This window comes from Lissotriton helveticus, chromosome 2_1, assembly GCF_964261635.1.
Source record: "Lissotriton helveticus chromosome 2_1, aLisHel1.1, whole genome shotgun sequence".
NCBI lineage: Eukaryota > Metazoa > Chordata > Amphibia > Caudata > Salamandridae > Lissotriton > Lissotriton helveticus.
In genome coordinates this window covers 1,034,284,257-1,034,305,218 of record NC_136059.1, presented here as the reverse complement: position 1 = coordinate 1,034,305,218, position 20,962 = coordinate 1,034,284,257, and the positions used below count along the sequence as shown (strand labels likewise).

The window sequence follows — 20,962 nt, the reverse complement described above, 5'->3', positions numbered from 1 at the left end:
GAGACTCCAGGACATCAGATCGACCCTGGATCCTGGGTGCTGGTCAAGAATTTCCAGCGAACCAAGAACGACCAGCCCAGGTGGACCGGACCGCACCTCGTCCTTCTTTCCACAAGATCTGCTGTTCGAGTGGAGGGGAAGAAATCCTGGATCCACGGGATCCACTGCAAGCGGATCCCTCTGCCTCTGCCATATGACCGGTGGGTCCAGGAGAGTGTCGCCGACTCAGAGACTGAAACCGTGCCACGTTTTCTGCCTTTCAGTGATGCACGTGTAAAAAGAACACTGACTGAACAAGAGAGTGGCGAAATTTTGCAACCAGCAGCATCACCATCAAAGCGATTGAACACTACAGAGCCTGAACTCCTGTTTCAGGATCAGACAGTACCCGGGAAAAAGCGCTATAATTTGAGGCCAAGACCTATGGACAAATAAAAAAAAACTTTTTTCACCCCCAAGTACTATTTTTTTGAAAGTGCAGCTCTCCCATCTGAGAAACTTGCTCATTTTTGTTTTTCGAACCGCCATCTGGGTTCCGCTGCTAGGGCCGCGATTGCCCAAAGTCTTTGGGGTGCAGCTGACTACGTTAGGTCGGCAGTTCTGGTTGGTCTAAGGGAGTTGCCCTGGACTGACAGAAGCATTCCTTAGCAGAATCAACCTCCCATCGGGGGCAGCACTTTAGAGAGGATGGAGTTTCTCGAGATGGAGAGACCTGCCAAGGAAATGAACTTTAAACACAAGATTTGTAAAATAATGACAGAGAAAAGCTTCTTGATATTGTGCATTTTCATGCTATTCATTGTGATGATATTTTTAATAAGTTATGTGTTATTCTCTTTTCGAGTAACATTTGCACCCACTACATCGCCTATACCTCCTCCTTCTACTGTTTCCCCACACTCTTTTCAACCCCTTCCTGAACACGAATCAGCTAGGAGATTAGAGTTTATTAATAACTCCTTTGTTCAGCTTTTGCACCAACACCAACTTGTAATGAACACGACTAACTGTTGGGTGTGTGGTCTTATGCCTCACACAACGGATAAAGGTATTCCTTATCTGGTCCTGCCATTCAGTCACAATGGTTCTGTGTGGGCATACAGAACAATGTTCATATACGCACATGAAGTCTACCCCCTACGTTCTGTAGCAGACAATCCTAAAAATAGTGCTCTAGTTAAGGGTATAGTAGACATGATTAAGGAAGGTATTTCTTAATAGACTATCCCGAGAGATGAGACACTAGTATACATAGGATGGAACGTAACCGGATATGGAGCTACTCTGAGTGAGAAACAGCAAGCTAAGAGATCTTCCCCGATTTGGATTGTACCCCATCAGGGTCATCTGTGTCTGCAAGGTAATGGCACGAATCCCAGAGCCCAGTTAGGGAAGAGTATCTGCACTAAAACGTATGTTTTTGCAGCCAGACTTCCCCTTCGTTTTTAGCAGCTAAGGGTACCTATTTCATCTGCCATGACAGAGCCTATACATGGTTGCCCCCTGATTTTTCGGGCTCATGTTTTGTTTCGTTCCTGTTGCCTCCCACCTACACAGCAGCGGCAGATTACCACAAGACAAGGATAGTTAGAGGTGCCTTGAGTCAAGAAGACACTGCAGGACAGGAATTTGGGGACTTCGTAAAGGGTTTTCTGCCGTTCTGGGGACCAATGGCTAACAGCAGGAACATAAGGCAATTGACAAGGGTGGTTGAATCCACCGTGATTGAAACTGCTGGTGCCCTTAGTAACTTGACTGCTGAGCTCCAGTCGGATCCACTTATGACCCTTCAGAACAGGGTCGCATTAGATGTCATACTTGCAGACCGAGGTAGGGTATGTAGATTGATCCAATCGAGTTGCTGTGTTTTCATTCCAGATAACGCTCCAACAGTGTACCAGGCCATCTCTAAACTGCATAAGATTTCCGAATCTATTCAGGTGGATAAAGGAGATTGGTCTTTAATGGGATGGTTCTGGGAACTGATATCCGCCTGGGGATGGAAAATTCTGATGGTCATTGGGAGGGTCCTAGCCATTCTTTTCCTGTTCTGTCTGTGCGTGCAGTGTGCTCCTGCAATATGTGGCCTCTGTGCTGCATCATGTGTAAGGAAACCTGTATCAAGAGACGAGCTAAGTACTAGAATGATGTTACAGCAACATCTCAATGACTTTAGGAATATAGACCTGGACTCAGATTAGCATGAGATTAGGTTAAATTGCCTATGTAAGGGCAAAAGGAGGGTTTGTGGTTCTGAAAATTCTGGACTTGAGAATAAAACTTCGTCGTAACATGACGAATTTAGTATTAAAAGACCGAAAATGACGAGTACACTATGTACAAGCATTTTCGTCATATTCCAGTGACGATTTCACATCGAAATCGTCATTTTCGTTCTGAACCCTTGGCTTCCATTTTGTATACGGCAGCCATTTTGTGAGTTGCCCTTTACATAGGCTTATAATACAGCTAAATTCGATTCCAAAGGACACGTACACCTTAATTGACTTTCCTGTGACCTGGGCAAGTTGGAACCATTGCCCCAGGCCGAACCTGTTTGGTCAGTTCCTCTCCCAGTGGCCGAATGAGATAGCATCAAGGCACAACAGGCCATAAACCCATTTCATCGCACACACCCTGCCGAATCTTGCTCACACCTGTCCCTGCTCTTTTCTCTCACTTGCTTTATGATGGGGAGGTGCCCATTTTTATTGGGGGTCCACCGATATCTGATGAAATGTTGGGCCTTGCCGGGTGATTTGCTGTGGGCTGGACGAACTGAAATATAGACATGTCATCATGACTCTGCTTTTCCTTTGTAACAAAGAATGTGAATAGTGTACTGTAAATTCGAAGAATGTTTGCCTAAAGCACAATATTTTGTATAAAAAGAGAAGCTTGACTTTGTAAGTTTGAGCAGTCTCCTGAGAATATACATCCCATGTGTTGTACTTCTAGGACGCTTGTTTCTTGGTTGCAGCCAATAAAATTGATCCTTGACTTCACTTAGAAGACTCTGAGTTTCTGTGGTCTGAATCAGGAAAGTACCCGAGGTCTTTGGGTGTACCCTTGCACCGCTGGGTTACCGGTTTGGTACCGGTTCTGAAAAACCCAGTACCTCACATCACTTGCTGGTCAGCTAGTCACTAAGACATTCCTAGCCTCCACAGAGCCATGCAAGAGGAGTCATCTACAGCAGACTGCATATCCCTCTGTCTCCAGCACCAGTCAACTCATGCATCGCAGGCAGGAATCATACAGTAGGTTCCAGGCTCCACAGCAGACCAGAGGCCCCACTGAGCTTGAAAGTCAATCAGGAGGTTTGCTTTCCTGGCCCTGGGTGCATGTTCTGATTACTGCAAAAAGAGCAGATGATAGACGGAATGTAAAACAAATCAAGATTTCAGCCCCAGTCACAGATCTGGGTTAAATCCAATATTTTTTGCTTGCTATACCGTTACAGGTTAGACCCAGTCATATGCAAATCAGTTTTGACACTGCTTCCCATTGAAACTGCCAGGCCAGGTCCTCCCTGGACCTGAAACAAGTATCCTGGGATTAGATGGATGAGTGCAAACTTGACCATTCTGTCCATCATCTGTTCTTTTTGAATTTACTGTGATTACAGTAGTGACTGAGGCGGATGTCAAGAGAGATCTAGTTGTTTTGCTACAGCACTCCAGCTATTATATCTTTGTCTTCTCTCCTTATAGCCCGTACAAGGGTAAGAGTGTCTACAATGGCATTGTAAGGGGGCAAGATCTTTTTTCTCTAAGTCATCCTGAAAACAACATTTGCCCCTGCCGGATTCCACATCCCCCCTTTTCCACAATATGGTGCACGCCAATGCCCTTGAGAGTTAACCAAAAGCCAGGGAGCTCTCATTGTTTTTAATCTGTCTGAACAAAGAAGGTAGAGCTGTCCATAAGGGAGCTAGATGTTGCCATAGACCAGATTCCCCCATTTCACGCAGAAGACAAATAAGCTCAAACTATTCCAAAGTTAATGGAGCTAGTAAGTGAAGCACATTCTGAAGTGAACTAAGGGAGCTCCACCTACTCTACATGCTCTAGAAGAGGTCAAACAGCCTTTCCTCTCCTCACCCGCCCCCCTGTGGTTGAAATACTATTGAAACATGAAGGCCGGTCGATCATCTGTGGTCTTTACCTAGGTTCACTATCCGAACACTACCAGGAGTTAGCCTACATCACTCAGTGCCAAGATATAAATGTAAAATGTCAACTTCTCACAAATTAATTTCCAAATAAAATGATAATCCATTGTTGTCACGTTTCAGAATGTATTCCCAAATCCATAAGGCTTCTGTAATCAAAGTCTGTACTTATCACAAACTAAGTCTCCACGACTGCCTTACGACTGCCTTACGACTGCCTTACCAACGTATATCAGTGGATGAGTGACTCTGCTTTGAAGCTAAATGGCTCCAAAACAGAGATCCTGCTCCTTGGACAAAAAACCCAGAACCTCCCATCTCACATCTGGCCCGCCTGCATGGGCGAACCCCCCACTCCCAAGAAGGAGGTCAAAAGTCTTGGAGTGTGGCTGGAGACCGACCTCACCTTCAGGACCCAGGCTAGGAAGACGGCCGGCACCTGCTACGGTTTACTTAAATCTTGCAGGAAGGTAATTCCACTTCTACCTTTTCAGTCGCGTCTCATGCTGATCCAGGGCTTAATTCTATCTAGGCTGGATTACAGCAATGCTATCTACCTGGGCGCCCCAGAATCCACCCTTCAAACTCTTCAGAAGGTTCAAAATGCCGCCGCCCGACTCCTCACAAACACCCCGGCCAGATCATCTGCCAAGCCTGCGCTCAGGAAGCTGCACTGGCTCCCGATTAGGGAAAGGGTCATTTTCAAGGCCCTCTGCCTTGCTCACAAGACTCTTCATAACACCGGCCCTCCTATACTAAACAACTGGATCACCCCCTATAGACCCACCAGAGCGCTTCGCTCAGAGCACGGAAACCTTATCACGATCCCTAAAGTGAAAAAGGCCCGCACAGGTGGCCGCCGCTTCTCAGTTAACACTGGAAATAAGTGGAATGCACTCCCTCTGAGCCTTAGGACAGAACCTAACCTCCTCCGGTTCAGAAAAGCCCTCAAAACTCTTCTCTTCCCCTAAAACTGTCACTTTCCCGGTCTACACCCCCTCGTGAGTAATATGGTTTTAGCGCTGGGATACCCACTGGGTGACTACGCGCTCTACAAATCCCTAAATAAATAAATAAAAGAGATAATAAATATTGGGAATATAAATTATGTACAAAATCACTCATGGCCCAAAAGGCCGACATCTTCTTCGTTGGCAAAAACCAACCTCATGTGATGCTTGGCAAAAATCAGAGGAGGCAGCGCGATGCTATTTGGAGACAAAGTTGCATACACCCCAGCTTGGAATCTAAATACACATATAACCAGACAAAGTGGCTTTGTACATATACAGTCAACTCACAGTACACTATTTATTAAACTTTCACATCTCAAAGTGATCATCCCCTGGCCTGTCTAAGTTCCATGACAAGGGCTGATCTGGAGAAGGGAGTGCCACTTTGAAAGCAGTACACATGAGGTCTGTTTAACAAGCTTCGAGAGCCAAAAGAGCTCAAAAGCTAAAAAAAAAAAATAGAAATACGTTAAAGGTAGAAGTGGTTTCTTACAAGGTGTATCTGTGTGTTTAGGTAAAGTAGGAGGTCAGAGAAAACAAATTTGACAGCACAAATATAGCACTAATTTGCAGGCTAAATTTGGGTTTAGCTTCTCCAGCACTAATAAGACTCCTATAGATTTGTTTGCGGTAGCTATTTACAACACATCCTTCATGGTAAAATCTTGCTATATTTGGCCTTTACCCATGATTAATTGCTACCAAGTAAGAGAACCAATCTTTTGCATCACGGTTACCACTAGAACTAAATTCTTCGGGTCACATTTCCAAACATATTTTACAATTTACTTGTGGTAAATGTCAACCCAAGTCAGGGATGAGGCAGGGTTGTCCCCTTTCTCCTCTGCTGTTCGCCCTGGCCATGGAGCCGCTGGCGGCACAGGCTAGGACGGGCTTGCATTATTCAGGATTTTATTTATTTATTTATTTATTTATTCAGTTTGTAAAGCGCGACAGCTACCCAAAAAGGGTTTCCCGGCGCTAAAATGAAGGCTAGCCTAGCGTAAGGTAAAAGGAAAGATTACTGGTTAAATAACCAGGTCTTAACTGCCCTTCGGAAACGGTTAAGACAACTTTCTGCACGAATGACCAGAGGGAGGGAGTTCCAGAGTCTAGGACCCATAAAGGCAAAGGACCTCCCACCCATCCTGGCAAATTTAACCTTGGGCACACAAAAAAGTTCTTGGGTGGATGATCTCAATGTGCGGGTAGGGGAATACGTTGACACCAAGTCTTGAAGATATCTTGGTGCCGTGCCAGCTTTTATTTTATGCATGTAACATAAAGCTTTAAACTTCACACGAATCTCCACTCGGAGCCAGTGGAGTTCCCATAGATGTCGTGTCATGGGTTCATTCCTCTTGCAGCCACAGAGTAGACGCGCCGCAGCGTTTTGGACCATTTGAAGGCGGCGGGTAACCGCCTTAGTGACTCCCAGATAGAGCACATTACGGGACCAACCGGGAGGTCACCAAGGCGTTGACTACGGACCTCTGAGTTTCCGGTGGCAGCATCCACAGTATCTTACGCAACCAGCGCAGGATAGAAAAGCAGGTAGCCGCTACTTTCGTTACTTGCGTCTGCATTGTTAGGCCCTGATCTATGATGACCTCCAGGTTGCGGACGTGTGTCGATGCTGGGGGATAGGCCCCATTTCCTCAGGCCAATGTTTGATGCCCCACAATTCGGGCTTACTTCCCAGAATAAGAATCTCTGTTTTTTCCCCATTGAGTTTCAACAGATTTTGACTCATCCAGGAGGCTATTTCGCTAAGCCCAGATTGAAGAAGAGAGGTGGTGGACATATCTGATTGTGTGAGGGAAAAGACTATCTGTGAGTCGTCCGCATAGGAAAATAACGTGATGCCAGCACGTTTTGCAATAAGAGCTAGTGGGATGACATACAGATTAAAAAGGAGAGGGCTGAGGATAGAGCCCTGAGGGACTCCAAATAGAGAGGCATGGACCTTGGATGTCGAGGAGTGGGAGAAGACTTGGAAAGACCTGTCCGACAAAAAAGATTCAATCCATTTCAGAGCCTTTCCGCCGATACCTAAAGAACTCAGTGCTCTAATAAGATAGCGTGGGAGATGGTATCGAAGGCCGCACTGAGATCTAATAAAATCAGTGCGGCTGTGTCCCCTCTGTCAAGCATCAGGCGGAAATTCTCGATGACACCTAGGAGAGTCGTCTCCGTCGAGAAACCAGGGCAAAACCCTGATTGCGAGTCATGCAGCAGATTGTTATCCGCAACGAACCTTGCCATATGTTGGTAAATGTGCCGTTCCAAGACTTTGGAAAAGATAGGAAGTAAGGAAATCGGCCTAAAGTTGGCAGGGATTTTAGGGTCTGCCATCGGTTTCTTTTGTAAGGGAGAAACCATGGCGTGCTTCCAACATGTCGGAACGCTGGCCTGATGTATTGAGGCATTAAGCGTGGAGCAAATCCTGTCGAGCTGAGGCTCTTCCAACAGTCTGAGCACGGAGACTGGTAAAGGGTCGTTTGGGGAGCCAGATTTAATTTTAGCCAGATGTAACGATAATGATGATGGATTGGGATCCGGCCATTCCTCCAATGGTGTATATGAGACCTGCAACGAGCTCCTGGGGCTCTCCCTGATGTCAATAAGAGGAAACCTTTTGTCTTCATGTTGTTCAGCTATATTTATTTCCTCAATCGTTCTTGTATTGAGCCAGCTCCTCACACTGGGATTTATCCATGGGTGGAGGCCCAGCTACTGTGCTGGATCCTGCTAAGTCCTTGACTAACCCAAGGAGCACTTTTGATTTATTTGTAGCGTCGTTTATTGTTTTGGTGACGTAGATGGTTCTTGCCTGGCGGCAAGCTTTGTGATAGTGCTTCAATTCTTTTTTATAAGCCAAATCATCAATAGAAGAGTAATCCTTTCGCCACGCTCTCTCTAGCTTTTTACAAAGTGACTTTTGAGTCTTTAATTGGTCATTATACCATGGGGCTGGGGGTTTGTGGATAATTGATTTTTGGCTGGACGTTGGCAGACAACTATTAATGGCTTCAGTGAGCCAAGTATTAGTATTGGCAGCTACTATATCTACGCTGTCCCTAAAGGTATCATCCTTAGGCAGATGAGAGTAGAGATGTTCTTTAAAAGCAGCTGCATCAAGCTTTTTCCAATTTCTCATCAAGGTAGTAGAAGAAGATTTCGGTTGAGCCTGGAGATCCCTTATAGAAATATCAAACCAGGTCAAGTAATGATCTGACCAATGAATGGGAAGTGCTGGGTAGCATTGTATATTATTCAAGTTGGAAAAAATAGGGTCCAACAGATGGCCCCCTATATGTGTAGGGCCCTGATTATGTATTACCATATTAAGAGTTTCCAGGTCCGACAATAGATTGGTGCTGACGCTGCATGTAGGGTCTTCTAAATGGATGTTAAGATCGCCCAGGATCATAAAATTATTAGAGTGTAATGATGTGGAGGCGACCAAATCTGATAATTGTGGGGCCCATGCATTTGCTGGCCCGGGGGGGCGATAGATTAATAGGCTTGAGAGTGCAGGAGCAAATACATCATATTGCATTATATGCTGATGATCTCCTTCTGTTTTTGGCTGATGCAGAGGGTGCCCTTCGTGGCGCAAAGGTATTATTGGAGGATCTTGGCAAGGTTGCCGGTCTAAAGGTAAATTGGACAAAGACTTGTCTGATTTCCTGCGGCACTGCAGGCAGAGGGCCAAGTATATACACAGGAGGTACGATGGGAGCGACAATGTCTGATGTACCTTGGCACTCGCATTGATCACACCCAAACTGATCTATTGGAGGGTAACGGGGGCAGGGCCATCAGAGACCTTAAGGGTTGTATTGAGTTTTGGGGTATGCTCCCACTTTCAGTAGTTGGACGAGTGGCCATTTTCAAGATGGTAGCACTCCCCAGACTGTTGTATTATTTCAGCTCAAGTCGATGGTGGTTGGGTTGCTCTGGGCTGGGGGATGGAGGAGAGTGGCTCTTAACACACTAATGAGACTGCGATCGGAGGGTGGACTGGTGGTCCCCGATTTTGAATCATATTATTTGGCGGCACAACTACAGTGGCTTACTCAGGCGGTGGCACAGATGTTCCGCATCGCTGATGATGTGGAGAGGAATCAGCTAAAAAGCCAAATGCTTTCCAAACTGCTATTGCAATTGCCACTCCCAGCCTCCTCTTTAACTCGAGAGATGGGGACGTTTAAGCTCTGCTGGAACAGAAGTCAAAGGAGCGCACAAATAGTGCGTCCATATGCCCCAGAGATCCCGTTGGTGGTATGTGGTGCTCTACTGCCTGGCGGTAACTGGGCGGCGCTGGAGGACTGGGCGGAGAGGGTGTTGACCACCGTAGGGGATCTGTATGAAGATGGCTCCGTGATTCCATATGAGGTATTACAGGACAGATATGAACTGGCTTGTGGAGACTACTTGTTATACTTAGCGCTCGTATCGGCCATCCAGACACATTGGAAAATTGGACTCGGGGAACCACCCACCTCAATGGTTTGTCAGTATATAGTCCTAGCTGCTGGCATCATCAAAGCAGTTACCTGCTATTATATCTCCGAATGACAAGCGAACGACTGACCCCACTAGTAACGCTCCAGCGGCGGTGGGAAGTAGACCTAGGTGACAAAATTCCTGAGAAGACATGGGTGGGACTGATGGAAGGTGCATGGAAAAGCACTAGGAATGCACGCTTTCAGCTGGTACATTTCTTTATTCTTCATCGAGCATACTTTACACCTGAAAAAATTAATAAATGTTTTAATGTGACTTCAGCAATGTGCCCGTGCTGCAGTATGGTAGGAGCGGATTTGTGTCACATGCTGTGGAATTGTCCTCATCTTGGTACATTTTGGGAAAAGTTGGTCGCTCTTTTACATACTGTTATGGACAGGGACATAGAATCCCCTATAGGTCTCTGTTTGCTGCACTGGTTCCCCCATACCTCTCAGAATAAGATAACAAGCAAGTTTATAGATTTGGGGCTTCTGCTGGCGAACAGGGAAATAACAGCCCACTGGAAGGCCAAGAAGGGCCCTAGTTTTCAGAGATGGAGTACTGAATTTATTAAATGGGCGGAATGTGAGGGAACCACAAGGCTGCAGCTGGCAGCCCGCGCTAAAAGCGATAAGGCGTTGGAGCTGGCAAGGGCCTGAGAGGCACTAGTACACTTATTGAAAATGTTGCATACTGACTCTGACGAGGACTCGAGCATATCAGGGTTGGAGACTCCGCCTCTAGGGATTACACCTCCCTAAGAGGACGGCTACAATGATTTCTCTCATGCAACTACCTCTGACACCACAGAGTGGCTTTCTGGTTTACTGTATTGTGCACGTTTAATATCAACACAGCTATGACTTGTCATTAACATTGCTTATAAATATTTGTTACGCCACCAGGGAGGGGGGAGGGATAAGTGGGAGGGAATGGGACTGCATTTCGTGATATTTGATTTAATGATAAGTGGATAGTTGCAGTTGTACGACACTGGCGAGGACGTTTATTTCCAGAGACTTTGATTGATATTATGATGTCTTAAGATTTGACAAAATATTATGGACTGTATTTTCCACTACTTCTAATGCATGATCGGATGTAGGAGATATTCATCAGAAAATAATTTATTTTTATAACATGATGCTGAGTGTACAACTATTGTTTGATATAAAATGTACTTGTTTTGTTTGGGAAGAAATTATAAAAATATATAAAAAATAAAAGTGTCATCGCAAGTCTTGCTCATAGTTTATACCAGCGGAAAGGGAGAAGATGGTGGCAAGGCTAGACGCGCGCTGAGCACTCACGCACAAAGGGATTTGCATGTTTTTGTGATTTCCCTCGCCTCCCTTATCCTGGGTCAGTTAGGCCCTGGATTAAGTCTGCGCCAGAAGATGGCACAAGGCACATGGGACAAGCATGCAAGCTGCTTTCACTGTAAACTCATGTACACCAGCACTCATGCAGAGCACGAGCACGTGCCCTTCATACAATTTACACTCTTTTATTATGGGCAGAAATCAAGAGGAGACCGCGTGACCTGCGAGGCTTTCTGTACATGGATCAATCTACCGAACCCATTCCTTAAATTTACAGGCACCATCTCTGAGACAGCCATCCCCTTTCTAGACCTCAGAATTGGTCTAAACCCAGAGGGGTTGAGCACTACTCTTTACCGCAAAGACACCGATAGGAATAGCCTGCTACTATATGAGAGCTACCATCCCAGAGCCCTGAGGGACAATCTCCCCTTCGGGCAGTTCCTCGGGGTCCGGAGGAACTGTACCACCAAAGCTGACTTCAAAAAGGAGGCTAGCCTCCTCCAACACAAATTACAGGACAGGGGATACCCGACAAGGCTCATCCACAACTCTTGTAAACGAGCCCTGAATAACCCTAGGGAAGCACTGTTGGAAACACACCCTAAAGAATCCGAAGAACTGATCACTTGTGTGACCTGTTTTACAAAAAATTCGACCTTCATTAAGAAGACAATAAATAAACATTGGAACATCATCAATTCAGGCGGCCTGGATATTCCGCGTCCTAGGTTTGCGTTCAAACGCACGTCTAATCTTAAGGACGCTCTGATCCACACAAGGCCTAACAAACAGAATGTCAGTACCCAGAGTACTCTGTGGGGCCTTCCACCAGTAGTGGGTCATTTCTCTTGTGGGGGATGCTCTGTATGCCCACAAACAAATCTATATAAAGAAATCAGGCTCACAGACACATTCACCTGGCACCTTAAAAGGCACACTAACTGTAATAGCGCCAGATGCATCTACATGCTCACTTGCCCCTGTGATAAACATTATATTGGGATGACAATGAGACAAGTGAAGCTCAGAATTACAGAGCATAAAAGTAATATTAGATGCCTGAAGACGCACACCAGACTTTACGGCCATTACACACAACAGGGACATTCAGCAGATAGTGTCCGTTGGCTGGTACTGGAATCTTACCCGACCATTTCCCCCCAGTCACTGTTCAGGATTGAACAGAGATGGGTGCATCGGTTGAGGCTAGATACGGTGGGTCTAAATGATTCTGTCCCATGGTCCTCCCCAACACGATAGACCTGTACAGGGAGTCGTTCCTGATTTAGTCACCTTTTAGCCCGTATTTAATGACTGCTCTGACACGTGTTCACATATAGTGCTTCGCTCAAGTTGAGCATCGTTGCCTTGTATTACCCTAAACCAAACAACCCCATTTTGAACCCTGGCATGCCAGTGTCATTACCTGGAAACTGAGCGACCAACCATACACTACCGTGACCACTACCTAGTCACCCCTGCAATGTGATCCATTACCACTCTCTACCACGACATGACGGGATCACATTTTACAAGCTGCTCGCCTTCCCTAACATCGAGGGGTATTGAGCTTTTGCCAACGTTTGAGCATGTTGTTAGCCGGTTTACAATTACCTCTGTGTGTATTTGGTAACTGTTGTCGAGCCACGACGTACTGGTAGCCACATTTCTTACAGTACACTCACATTACCTGCACTACCTAAGATGGCAGCCGCATTAATCCTCCCCGAGACTATGGCTCGGCCTTGATCATTGCATGCATTTTCCCTCCCCAGCGATGCGCATGCGTGGGACCGGGTCATACGACCACGCCCCCCCTCGGATCCAGCGAGACGGGACGGCGGTGGCTACAAGAGCGACGGTGAAAGCCCGAGCTCTACACCAGTCGCTCCTTGTCCTGACCTGACTTTGCGTGGGGGTAGGTGCTGACCGCAGAGACCGCACGCCGCTTAGGTGAGTAATCTGTAATGTCCTTGTTGCACGCCAAGTCCGGGATCACTAAGGTGATGCTCCGGGCATTATGCGCCCCACCTTGTGTGCAGTTCCTAGCTACCTGCCCCTCATTGGTTGCAGTGGCCGTTTTGCACTCACGGATCATAGTGGGCACATCGATCTTACCCGGGGTGTCTTTCCGGCTAGATTTCGGGACTAGGTCCTCTCCTGCTTCCATCCCTCCACCAATTAACATATGTGGAGACGTGAGGAAGGGGTTGGATCCGGCTACCATGAACAGAGCCTTGAGATCCCCTCCGGAGTGGTTGTCGCCGCCTCTTCTGCTTCCGTGAGGCTCCAGTGCCAGTAGACATACCTTTATGAGTAGGTACAGGGTAAAACACGAGAGCGACGGCTCAGCCCTGAGCAATGCCTGATGGACCCTGTGATAACGATCTTACAGCTGGCCTCATGTCCCTTCTAAGGTTTCCTTCTCTCCTTACGTCTTCTCTCCCTTAGGTACCTTACTCAAAGGTGCAGGTCCCACGGGAGCAGACTGCGGGGCACCTTAGGGATTGTCTTAGGGTTATCAGCGTGACGCATCACCCTTGTCTTATTTATTGAAGTGTCCTTTCATCCTCATTCTCATTTGAAATTCTCACCACCATTGTGGGTGTTTTGCCCAAACAATATCCACTAATTTTTAATTTCTTTTGTGTGTCACTAGTGTGTCTGTATAGTGTAGAGAACAAAGAACCTGGATAGTAATGGAGCACTACACTAATTGCCCTTCACTGCTGTGTGCTCTTTTTTCCTTTCTAGGTCGCTCGTCTAAGGGCAGGACCATTCGGCCTGCTTTTCTACTGACCTCAAGACATAAGGTTGTATTTAAAACATTCACTGTGTAGTACTGAGCACTTAGGTCCTGAAGAATTGCAATGAATGCAAGAAACATGTTGACCTGACCAGAGGGTTGTAGATATCTCACTGTGAACCTTATCACAGCACCTATCTCCCCTCCCACCTTTTAACCAAGGGAGTCAACCACACTAATAAAGTTCCCTGTGGATTGCCTAACCTTTTTTTAAATCCCTCTCACTTCACGACTACACATTCACTTGCCCTCTCACACGCATGCACCATATGGCTGGAACAGAAGATCTCTGATAAAGAGCCCCTTCGCGGGTGCCCGTCAGACATTGCAGCGCCAGTCTGACGAGGAGCAGAACCCATATGATGAAGCATGACACCTAGCTTGCTAGGTGTGTGAGGGTTTTAGTTCCAAAAAGGGAAATTTCCCGCCCTTTTTTTCCCTTTTCCTTCTCTACGCTACATTCATACTCTCACCTCACTCGGGGAACTTTGTACCCTCCTTGTGTTACTGTTCTCACAGACATGTACACTGGACCCCGCTAAATATAGACCGTTTCTCGTTCGTCCCTTTTATTGACAGAAATCAAATCAGTCACACATCTCTAGATTAACCCTTCATGGCCCACTGAAAGGAATGGACATACACATAAGGCGGGTTGGATTCTGAGGGCCTGCTGTCATCGCTCTGTCACTTTAATGTGGCACAATGCACGACAAAGTGCTGTGTGCACGCAGGTTACTTTAACCGAGCATCACTTGCACTGCCAGGCCCTTCCTACATCTACATATGTTCATATGTGAAATGATGGGGCCTGCGTGTAGGAAAGGAGAGTTGTACAGTTGACGTGAGTGAACAACCTACTCACCCTAAACGAGCAGGATGAAGGATGAGCAGTAATGTAGATGTATGAGCAACGTATGAGCAATAATACGCAAACAGGCCTTGGCCAAGCCAATGGGTTTGATCTTGACTCGCTGGCGCAATGGTTACATTTCTTTTTATATTTTATCGCAAGCATGTGTTGAAAAACGAAAAAAGAAGAAAGCATTGCATTGCGCCCCCGAAGCGTGGAAGCTAAAAGTTTGCAATTAACAATTTCAAATAAAAAATAGATTGGCCATTGCCTGCAATTTAAATGGAAAATGCAGGTGGTTCCTAGCAGGCAGGTATATTTAAAGACGGCATGGAAACCATGCATTTTTAATACACATCTCATTAACATAGTGTTCTCACTTGTGCAAAGAAAATTAAATGTACTATTGACCTATTGCTGTTAAATTGCCTGAAGGCATAGTTTAAACTCACTAAGATGACTAAAAAAGTCACAAAAAATAAGAAAAAAGCACCGGCAAAGTGAAGTATGGATACACTAGCTGTAGTGATTTCTTATGCCATATTTAATTGACAAATACAGTCATTTATTGAACTGGCAGGACATTAGGTACCCTATTCTAACGAGTGAAAACCACATCCTTATGGTGAGTTTCCAAAGGAAACATTTTGAACTATGGAGAGATATGGCTTTAGTTTTCAGCTCTCAAAGTGATTTCAAAACTTTGAACTGGGTACATTGTTACTTATTCTACGGCCTAAGACTGTCTGGTAGATGAGATATGAGAGGTCCCCAAAATATTTTCGTACCTTGTGCCTCAGCGTGGTTTATCACTGCATCTCACTCAAGCATGTTGGTTTTATATACTAGCTGGCCAACTCGACCACATTTTTTACATGACTTGCCTTGCTTACCTCCAATAAAAATAGATCATTGTAAATGAACAACGAGATGAACAACATTAGCTACATTTTAGGTAGAGACCAGGAACGCATTCGCTGCTGTGGATTAGTGTAGTTAATGTCTTGAAAGTTCACAGTTATTTACCTGAACATGTCTAAAGAATTGATGCACAGAGAATCGGGTGTAAATTTATCTTGCCTTCAATGCCACATAACCGAGCATCTCAAGTATTATGAGAGCTGTAAGAGGTCCTTCAGCTGTGTGTGACTGGCTGCTGAGTGTGGTTAGTATGCAGGCTGCATGGACAGAGTCAGAAGTCAGCTGATTGGTTAGAATATCTGCAACACTGGATTTTCTGGGAAACAGAGAGTGGGATGGACAATTGAAAGTGCACTTTGACCCTTGAGCAGGATGACATCTGAGGGATGGGGATGTGGACATAAAATAAAGCTACTTTCAGAGGCTCTTTAGGTTTCAAGCTCCAATGTCCAGGATACAGGAGCTTTGTTCACAGGTGTGCGGAAGTCTCTGTCTGTGGCAAAGTGAATGATGGTCAAAAAAGTTTGGGTTAAGCTCCTGGCAGGTTTTAATGATCCAAATAACAATCAGCACAGCTGAAAGAGAATACATGACAGCAAATGTCTGGTACATCAGAGGCTGATGTCTGCCCGAATATTGATAGGAGGCTTGATGTAAGGTGCTAGGTGAATAGTTCAGTTGGGAACACAAGAGACCATCAGAAAACCCGCTCATTGAGAACCATCTGAACTCAAGAATATGAAGAGCAGGCAGTATCGCCTCTCTCTTTTCTTTCTGCCTTACATCCCGTAATGTTATAAATTATTTTCTTTTATTTGTACCTGCCTTTGGAAAGAACAAATAAATATTACCTCGTGCATATTAATTTTAGGTGTATATCACCCAAACCTCGTCTATGTTCCTTCTCACTTTTAATGCATGAAAGTTGAACACATTGCTTAGTGACATCTTGAGTGACATGAAACACATTTATGACCTTGCATTTTTGTACAAAGTTGTTATTTAGATTTGCATCTTTTGTTTCATATGTTTTGGTAACCCATATAGGATAGCTTTGCTCTTTGTAAAACAATAATAAATATATTAGAAAGAAAAATCCTTTGGCGATAATTTTCAGCTAATAGAACCCCATAACAACTTCCTGGAAAACAAATCTAGGCTGCCATGAGCTAACCTTCTGGATACACAGAAGTGTGAGTTAGAGGTTAGGTGCTTGCAAAATAGGCGACCCTCACGTCACTACCGTGCTGGAATAGATGTTGGACAAATCCTGCTGCAGGCGAACAAACAGACGAGTGTTAAGAGAATTATTGTTCTTCAAGAATGCACGACAGTTTCCATAGAGAGCAGACGTACAACGTTTTTTACTGCAATTTGAACTAAATTATACTTGGGCAGAACCTACCTGCTAACACTAATCACTTTCATTGATTTGTGAACGTCAGGTGTTCGGATCAGGTTTACTGCAAAAATATAAATGTAATATATAGTATACCCTTTAGCATAGCACATAGTTAAATAAAGCAACTCTGTCAGGGAGCGCTACCTAGATCTGATTGCATTTAGTTACGAGAATTGCCTGTTGCTAAATTCAGATAGAGACACAAACATTACATGCCTTTTCTTCCAAGTCAGCAACAGGAAGCACCCCTATGTGTACCACAGAAATAATGTTGTTGAGGACGAGACAGGGATGTGGCCCAAGTAATCATCAATGGATGCCTAATTCAAGCATTCATCACTTTTACATTGGTCAATGTGGTCCTCTAAGTGCAAAGAGTACGCCCACACATGGGTCTCATGCTCACGCTGCCATTGCACCATAGCTGTACCTGACTGAAGAGGTTCAAACAGGCAGACACAAGTCTTGCCTTGCTTGTGTTCAGGTTTGTAGAGGGCCTGGCTTGGAAGTTCAGGCTGGACTGTTCCTACTTGAGAAGGCTGATTTGCATATGGCAGGGTCTGACCTGAGGGGCCATGGAGGGGGAAAATGGTGGTCTGGAAGTCATTACTAGTGGTAAGATTCATTCAAGCTTTTCATCAAGGACTTTTTTGTAGTGTTCAATGTGATGCCGTAAGTGTGACGGAGTACTACCAGACGTAGCTCTTGTGCTCACAATGCCACTTGAACCAAGCTGCACCCAACTGAAGAGGCCCAAAGAGGCCTAAACCTCTCCTGGGTTGCTTGTGTTCTTGTTTGGAGAGAACTTGGCAGTTTGGGCTGGACTGTACCTATTGGAGCAGTACCAAGGGTGATCTGCATTTTGCTGGTTCCAATCTGAAGTGGCATGGTGAGCATGAAAAGGATGTTCTCGGATGTGGCTAATTACCAGTGGCTAAAGTTAATTCAAGCATTCCATCCATTATGTTTTGTATTGTTCTTTATTCTCTTCTTACTTTACAGAAGTTAAGACATTGATAGTTAAAAGAGCTAATTATGAGTTGCGGCATAAATAACTGGAAGAAGGCCCTGCTATATTGTATAAATAAGTTCTAGGTTTAAGTTTAAAGCGCTCATCTACTCCATTGAGTGTCCCGGAGTTCATAGATTAGATGGCCCAAATTCCCACAGTACAATCAGTTTAACAAGCTACCTTAAATAGTCAGGTTTTTAAGTGACATTTAAAGGAGTCAATGTCGTTCATGGCGCGATGATGTAGTGGAAGAGCATTACACTCAGTCGCGGCCAGAGCTGAGAAAGAGGAGCCACCCCATCTTTTCCTCCTCATTTTTGGCGTCATCATCAGAAACGCGTGGGAGGCGCGTAAGGCTCTAGATGGCTAATAGTAGGAAAGTCTCTTGATTAGATAAAAGAGTCCAAGGCCATAAAAAGCCCTCTGTGCTAGCACCAGCCCTTTAAACCTCACTGCTTCCCGAATAGGCAACCAGTGCAGCTACTTAAGGTGGGCCCTAACAGAGATGTTTCTCAGGATGTTGCACAAGAGCCTTGCTGCACCATTCTGTACCAGATGGAGTCTCTTAAGTTGGTATAAAGGGAGACCCCAATATAGTGCATTAGCATAGTCCAGACATGAGGTAATCATGCCTGGGACCAAAAACAAAAACTTCCTGAAGAGCAGCAGAAGACTAAAGCAGGATGCAACCACACTTTCTACCTGAGGTTTAATGGACAGGCGATTATCAAATTTCACTCCAAGATTCCGGATCACTTCGGCCAGCATAGCAGGTGATGGTGCAGAGCTAGGCCAGACTTCAGCACCCGAGGATGGGGTAGGAGACCAGGAAAAAGGAAGATTCAGTTCTATATAGCAAAGTTTATGTCAAGAATCGAGTAATGAGATATGTGATATTATATTTAAATACCTGGAAGAAAGTTGCAGATTACATAATAAGGTACTGTAGAAGTTGCAGTCAGGACAGGCAGGCAGTGATGAATGCAGCAAGGGATACCAAAAAGGAATCTTAGGGCCTGATTTAGATCTTGGCGGATGGGTTACTCCATCACAACGGTGACGGATATCCCGCCTGCCGAAATATAAATCCCATTATATCCTATGGGATTTATTTTTGGGCGTACAGGGTATCCCTCACTATTCTGCAGACTAACCCGTTCACCAAGATCTAAATCAGACCCTAGGTAAAAGTAGACAACATCACTGGTCTTGCGAGAAGTTGGGAAAGGCTTTTAATGAGGAGAGAAGCTGGAAATTACGCCTCTCAACGGTCTTCTGGTCCGAGTCATAGCATTCATAGGCTGACTACAGGGCTTGATTTCTCCCAGGGAAGCAGCAATTTGCTTGTTCCAGAATAGCTATTTGCTGCAGCTTCTGTGATCTTAACAAAATCTTCAATCATTTTCCTTTGAATGTATATTGCATACAAATTTTAAAACTCATGCTAGGAAATTATTTACATGTGGTTATGCAAAGACATGTCTGATCCTTAGACTGTAAGTAACAGTGATGTTTGCTTTTAAGAATAGACATCTTGGTGCCATTATTATTATTTGTAACTGACTCCGATAAAGAAGGTAATGCGCACAAAGTACGAAAGATTACAAACTTTCCTTCTTAGCAAGTAAGCACATAGCTTATTCATTTTCAGCTACAGCAATTAGATTTTTGTAGAGAGAAAAGACAGATGAGAATAAGAGACCTGTAAGAAAGGTGAGGAAGTAGTTCGTAGAATAGAATTGTAGTTTAGGAGAAGGAATGATATATTTTCTCTTCTTTCTACCTCTTTACACAGGGAAGATACCTACAGGAGGATGTTCAAACCGCCAGAGAAGAACTGCTGCTGTTCTCTATCTCCTTCCCCTTTAGACTCTGCTTGTGGAATCATCAAATAGGATTCCCAGTCAAGAGTTTTTTTAGGGACAGAGTGAATAAACGCAGCCTGCATTCAATCCTGAGGAATAACCAGGTTAGGGACAGTTCATCTGTAAATTGTCAACAGTTTGAAATAGAATATGATAGCATTGCCGCCTATGTCTGAGTGATGTAGCAGTTTTTTTTTTTAAAACAACCCTCTCCCCGGGTTACAGACTCGAGCAGCAGGAATGGGAATACAAGTAGAAAGGGGGCTTTATCAATTGGTTTTGCCTGCTACTGTAGTTCTTAAATGTTATTAATACATTCCACCCTCTGAGAGTAAAGTGTTCAACATTAAACATGGAGAAAGAGAGAAGGAAACAGTAGAATGTTGTAGCAGAGGATCTATATCCTACATTATTGTCTGTTTCCCAACTCCCAACACTCAAATGTTTTAATATCAAATATGGTCCGCAGATAGTCTAACATTTTTATAATACAACATTGCATTTTAACAAAAATAATTATAGCTAATGAATTGTAATGGTGTAAAGTGCCTTATATGTTGTTAACAACTTTCTCTGTATAATGAGGGTTATTGATGTTGGTTTGATATATTATGTATTACTTATGCAATTACTTGTTCCAAAAGAAAGCATTTGGTTTTAAATATGAAGTTTTGAGAACTTTGAGAATATATGGCACCCAGTTCACATTAGCATGGTAAAATGGATATCAAATCTTATGGAAAGGGTTGCAATATCTAACAATACAAATCTTACACTTTTTCTTAAAATAGTGTTTTACTGTTTTTTGATATCCAATAAAAGGCCCTAACATTGGTGTCACCCATGTCTAAAGGAGCAAATGCTGATATGTATAAAACATCCCTGGTCCAAGTCAGTTTGCAAAAGGTTAGTCTGCAGTGAGGAGAAGAGCCGGTACAAACCACAATGAAGCAAATATGAACATAAAAGTATTTTGTAATGTGGTAATTGCACTTAATGCTTGCACACTAAGCATGGGTAGCAGGAAACATGAAAATAATTTATATTCAGAAGGAATTTTATTTCTGTTGCAGCTA

General features: G+C 44.5%; 1 protein-coding gene across 1 annotated transcript in view; it reads right to left on the bottom strand.

The window, feature by feature from the left end:
- FRMD3 (FERM domain containing 3) overlaps positions 1–20,962 on the bottom strand; it is a 669,011-nt gene that overhangs the window by 238,239 nt on the left and 409,810 nt on the right. The gene's annotated exons all lie outside the window — the stretch shown is intronic.